At 44.3% G+C, this 6,319-nt stretch overlaps 1 non-coding gene across 1 annotated transcript; it reads left to right on the top strand.

Annotated features, from left to right (window-relative positions):
• Window positions 1-341: 341 nt before the first annotated feature.
• LOC115303088 lies at window positions 342-448 on the top strand. Its single transcript, XR_003913803.1, has one exon. It is a non-coding gene; the product is annotated as a U6 spliceosomal RNA (small nuclear RNA).
• The last annotated feature ends 5,871 nt before the right edge of the window (window positions 449-6,319 follow it).

Here is a 6,319-nt window from a genome sequence, read left to right as displayed (position 1 = left end):
TGTATGGGGGAACGCCTGGGTGGCTCAGGCGGTTAAGCATCCGACTTCAGCTCAGGACTCACCGTTCCTGAGTTCGAGCCTTGCCTCAGGCTCCGTGGTGACAGCCCAGAGCCTGGAGGCTGCTTCAGATTCTGTATCTCTCTCTCTCTCTTCCTCTCTGCGCCTCCCCCACTCATGATGTCTCTCTCTCTCTCTCAAAAAGAAACATTTAAAAAATTTTTTAAAAAGCTGAATGGGACACATCCATATATAAGTCAATAGGGTTTTCATGGGTCCTTCTCTGGGACCCACATCACACTATAAGCCGCATGGTCTTCTAAGTAATTTTTAAAGTACACTTGGGGCTCGCTTCGGCAGCACATATACTAAAATTGGAACAATACAGAGAAGATGAGCATGGCCCCTGCGCAAGGATGACACGCAAATCCGTGAAGCGTTCCATATTAAAAAAAATAAAGATAAAGATAAAGTATACTTGAAGATATATGTTTACCATCAAAGAGAGTACAATTATGAAACAATGACTTTGGGGCTATGTGCTACACAGATTCCACACACCATATTAAATTATGGCATTTGTGAGGATCAGCAAATCTCCGTGGCTAGGTGGCAGATGATGGATGAAATTCGAGGTTAGCCAAATACTTTTATGGTACATCATGGCCAAAACATACTAGGAAAGCTAGGTTGTCTGATACAATCCTATTGTGAACTGTTGAGCTTGTAATTTGTCTTTAGAATCCACCGCAACGGCCCTCCATGGCCCTATCCATGTACAAAAGTGTCCAGGAAATCTTAAAAAAATTTTTTTAAACTTTGTTTATTTCTGAGAGAGAGAGAAACAGAGTACAAGCAGGGGAGGGCCAGAGACAGAGAGCAAGAGAAACAGAATCCAAAGCAGGCTCCAGGCTCTGAGCTGTCAGCACAGAGCCCCATGCAGGGCTCGGACCCACAAACCATGAGATCATGACCCAAGCCGAAGTTGGATGTTTGACCAACTAAGCCACTCAGGTGCCCCCAAGAAGTTTTTCTAAGGAGTGATGAGGAGAGATTTGACTTCCTAGAGAGCAAAGATACTATAAAGATAATAAAATTAAAATCATGGGGTACTTTAGAGCAGTCAGATGGTGGTTGTCAGGGGCTGGGTAGAGAAAGGAATGTGGAATTATTCTTTAGGGGTATGGAGTTTCAGGTTTGCAAGATGGAAAACGTTCTGGAGATGGTAGTGGTGGTTGCACAGCAATAGGAACACACTGCATGGCACTGGACTGTATCTTTACCATGGTAAATTTAAAGTTACCTATATTTCACACATTTAAAAAATCATTTTATTTAAGTAAACTCTACCATGGGGCTCAGACTCATGACTCCAAGATCAAGAGTCTCATGCTCTACTGAATGAGTCAGCCAGGTGCCCCTACACAGTTAAATTTTTGTTTAAATGTTAACAACGGGGCAACTGGGTGGCTCAGTTGGTTAAGCGTCGGACTTTGGCTCAGGTCATGATCTCCCTGCTTGGGGGCTCGAGTTGCACATAAGGCTCCGTGCTGACAGCTCCGAGCCTGGAGTCTGTTTCGAATGCTGGGTCTCCCCCTCTCTGCCCCTCCCCTCCCTACTTGTGCTCTGTCTCTATCTCTCTGTCCCTCCCCTGCTTTCCTCTCTCTCTCTCTCTCTCTCTCAAAAATAAACACTTTTTTAAAATTACAAAACTATAGTTACAACAAAAATCATGTCATACTGTCAAAAGAAAATTACAGTAATGGAAACATGTACTCAGGCCGGGTACATAGTAGCCTTCCCAGGACTTCTCATGTGGAGGCTTGCCCTGGGCTCCGCGCAGCCCCATCTGCCACACACATCTGCACACCGCTGAAGGTTCTGGGTTGGAAAGACCAGGGACAGATTACCTTTACCGCAGCCTAGTCCAGTTTGAGAAGTCTTCGGTTTCTCTGGGCTCCAAAGATGTCCTATAAAGTACCTTATGTCTGTCAGGATTATGGGGGGCACAGGCGACGCATGGAGCCTGCTTGCGGTTCTCGCTGTCTCCCTTTGCCCCCTCCCCCACTCGCATGTTCTCTCTCTCTCTCTCTCCCTCTCTCTCTCTCTCTCTCTCTCAGTTAAAAAAAAAGACTGAGGAACGAAACGACGTAGCTGATAGGTCAGAGGCACGCTGTTGAAAGTGTCCTCCAGTCCCTGCCCTGTGAAAGCAAACTGCCGCTGGGGTCACTGGGTATCGGGACGGGGAAAGCAAGCACTGGCCAAACTGCCAATGACGTATCAGGGGCTACAAAAGAGACAACATTGGTACAAGAGATATAGCTAAAGTCACCGTCATTCTGTTCTCCGTGTTCCTCCAAGTTCTGCCTCAGCCACCTTGTCAGGTGAGTTGCAGAGGTGATAAAAATCACCACTCCTGCATCTTACGCGTTTTGATGTGGGTGTTTTGATGTGGGCACTAATCGCTCCCTTACCAGGGAGGAATTTTACTCTTCGATATGGTAAGAAGGGGAGGTCTGAGTTTGCCCACCAGAATAGCCCTCACTCCGGGCATTCAGGATCCAGAGGGAAGATTCTGACAATTTCTAAGTGTATCAATTTCTTTTTTTTTTTAATTTTTTTATGTCTTTATTTTGAGAGACAGAGACAGAGAGTGAGCCGGGGAGGGGCAGAGAGAGAGGGAGATACAGATTCTGAAACAGGCTCAAGGCTCTGAGCTGTCAGCACAGAGCCTGATGCGGGGCTCAAACTCGTGAACTGCGAGATCATGACCTGAGCCAAAGTCAGATGCTTAACTGACTGTGCCACCCAGGCGCCCCCACATTTATCAATTTCAATTCTGCACTCAGGAACTTGGAAAGTAAGTACTAGATAGGGTCAAAACACCTTACCCCAGAGGTTAAGTCCATGATTTAAGTAAAACAGAAGTTTACCAGCTTCTCTCACTCTCTGCTTTCCCTCTACCTACACGTGAGGGCAATTCTGTGGGGTAATTTCTAAAAGTAGGTTTGCTGGGTCTAAGGGCAAACACTGATTTCCATCCCATGATGACGGATTGACTTACCGCTCAGCTTGGTGAGTGGGTATCTCCTCATCTTCAGTTCTGTCATCGGTAGTGATGCAGAGAGCTCCCTCTAGTCTTCCCTCCTCCACCCCAAACATCCCTGAAGGTCCTTCCTGCTCATGTCGCACTGAGCATCCTAGGAGGCAGACTCCTATCTAAGCACCATTACTCCCCTGCCCACTAGACCCCCCACCCTCACGGATGGACCACCATGGCTGTCGAGCTCTTGGTATTTCTCTTTTCTCAGTGTATAGTCACTTAGAGACCGCCAGTCTCTTTGGGGAAGGCTTGGAATGAAATTCTCAGTTCACCCTTGTAGTGCCATTGCTGGTCCCCAATTCCCCTCCATTCAGGATGGATCTGTGCATTGATTCAGATCTTGGAATCAGCAGTAGGGTTATGACTCTCTAGAGTGACGGCTCAAGACAGGGCTCCATTTACCAAACAGACGGGGGTTCGTTGTTTGTTGTTGTTGTTGCTATCGTACAAATTAAGGAGAAGCTTAATGGGGTGCCTGTTTTATGGCTGCTCAGATAGGAAGAGTTAAAGAACTAAGTATACCATGGAATACTAGTTAAAAATAACGAGGTCTATCTAAATAGACTGACATATAAAGTTCCCTAAATATACTGGAGTAAAAATAAGAGTTGAAGAAATGTTCAGACTCATTTATATAAAACATACAGGGGCTTAAAAAAAACCCTATGTATTATAAACGTACCTGCTTGTACATAAATGCATAGATAAAGTCCTGGGTGGATCCACACCAGACTGGCAATAGTAGTTCTATCCTGGGCGAGAGATGGGGTTAGAGGGGAGTAGGAAGTGGTAAAGGGAGGCTTTGATTCTCTTACTCTTACCCTGGAATTTCTTGCCGACGTGTTTTCAGGGATATCTCATACAGCATTAAGAAATAATAGGGGCACCTGGGTGGCTCAATCCGTTAAGCATCTGACTTTGGCTCCGGTTATGATTTCCAGTTCATGGATTTGAGGCCCGTGTGGGGTTTTGTGCTGACGGCTCAGAACTTGGAGCATGCTTCAGATTCTGTCTGTCTGTCTGACTCTCTCTCTCTGCCCCTCCCCAACTTGTGCGCACGCTCTATTTCTCTCTCTCTCTCTCAAAAATAAATGAATATTAAAAATGAATAAATAATAATACTTTTAATCCAGAAGACTGAGGAGAGAGGGTGGTGAGAATGTGCCTCTCATCACTCCCTCGGGCCACAGGAGGCTTCTTTCCCCTCCGCTGCAAACAGTCCAGGCAGTGGTTCTGCTCCATCTCTGGATCCTGCTGATAACACTGGACCTAATCACACCATAGAATTTAACAACACACTTTTGTTTTTCTTGCAATGTGTTTGTCTTGTTTTCATAGTGGAGGGTTCTCATACTTTTGTGTCCTACACGGCACCTAGCAACATGATCAGTATGTGCGCAGTAAACACATTAAGTAAATAAAGCCTCGTGCAATTCATTTTCTGTAGCAGAAGGGCTTCCCTTCCCCATCCCTATGCCAAATCTCAGAAAATCTAATTCATTCTTCAAACTTTGTTCAAATGACATGTCTTCTGGGAAAACTCTTCATACATTTCTCCAATTGCAATTTGTTGTGCTTTTCCTTTCTTCTCATAACATGTTTATTTTTTTTAATGTTTTATTTTATATTTGAGAGAGAGAGCATGAGCAGGGGAGGGGCAGAGAGAGAGGGAGACACAGAATCCGAAGCAGGCTCCAGGCTCTGAGCTGTCAGCACAGAGCTTGACACAGGGCTCAAACTCACAAGCAGTGAGATCATGACCTGAGCCGAAGTTGAACACTTAACCAACCGAGTCTCATGGGTGCCCCCTGGGGTTGTTGTTTTTTTTGACAACACTAATGTCCATCTTCCTTTTGTGGGGGAAGTTTTAGGTTCACAGCAAAATTTAGAAGATGGTACAGAGCCCCCAGATTCCATTTCACTTATATATAAGTGTATTCATAATCAAATACATTATTCCTATTATTATTTTGTGACGGTTTTTTGGTTGGTTGTGCTTCTCTGTTTTGTTTTTGTTTTTGTTTTGGAGAGAGAGGGGCGGGGCAGGGCCAAGGGAGAGAGAGGATTTAAGCTGGCTCCATGCACGCTCAGCACAGAGCCGGATGCGGGGCTCGATCCCACAGCCCTGGGATCATGACCCAAGCTGAAATCAAGAGTCAAATGCTCAACTGCTCAACCAACTGAGCCACTCAGCTGCTCCTGCTATTGTTATTTTGAACAAAACTTTATCAATTAGATCAATTAAGAACAACAGGGGCGCCTGGCTGGCTCAGCTGGTGGGAGCATGCAATTCTCCAGTTGTGAGTCCAAGCCCCGCGTTGGGTGTAGACATCACTTAAAAATAAAATCTTAAAAGAAGAATGAGAACAACAAAAGTTTTCGTTTTGCCTTTACTTAATCCTTTGATGTACTTCTTTTCTTAATGTAGATCCAGCTTTCTGACCTATATTATTTTCATTCTCTCTAAATAACTTTTCAAACATTTCTTGCTGGTGTGTCTACGGCAACAAACTCCATCAATTTTTGTTTGACGAAAGCTCAAACAAACTCCTTTTCTTCAGAAGCATAATTTCACAGGGCACAGAATCCCCAGTTGGTGGTTTTCTTCTCTCAACACTGTAAACATTTCACTCCATTCTCTTCTTGCTAGCAAGGTTTCTGAAGAGAAGTTGGATGTAATTTGTATCTTTTCCCCCCTGGCTTCTCTCAGGATATTTTTTTTTAATCTTTGATTTTCTATAATTTGAAAGTCATATGCCTGAGAGAAGGATTTTCTCTTTCCCCTTCTTCTCCTCTTCCTTCTTCTCTTGTCATTTATCCTGCTTGGTGCTCTCTGAGCATCTTGGATCTGTGATTTGGTGCCCGACATTAATTCGGAGGAAATCCTTAGTCATTATTGTGTCACAAATATTTCTTTTGTTTCTTTCTCTCCTGCCTGTCCTTCTGGCGTTCCCATTGATTACATGTACGTTGCTCTTTCCGTAGTTGCCCCATAACTCTTGGATATTCTGTTTTCCCATCTTTATTCTCTTTGCTCTTCACTTGGGAGGTTTCTACTGAGATATTCTTTAGCTCAAGAGGTCCCTTACTCAGACATGTTCAGTCTAAAGCTCATCAGACGCATTCTCCATTTCTATTATAGTGTGTGTTTTTTAATCTCTAGCATTTCTTTTGGATTATTCCTGAGGATTCCCATTTCTCTGTTTACATTGTCCATCT

Source organism: Suricata suricatta, chromosome 9 (assembly GCF_006229205.1).
Source record: "Suricata suricatta isolate VVHF042 chromosome 9, meerkat_22Aug2017_6uvM2_HiC, whole genome shotgun sequence".
Taxonomy (NCBI): domain Eukaryota; kingdom Metazoa; phylum Chordata; class Mammalia; order Carnivora; family Herpestidae; genus Suricata; species Suricata suricatta.
This window is presented reverse-complemented; position numbering and strand designations above follow the sequence as displayed.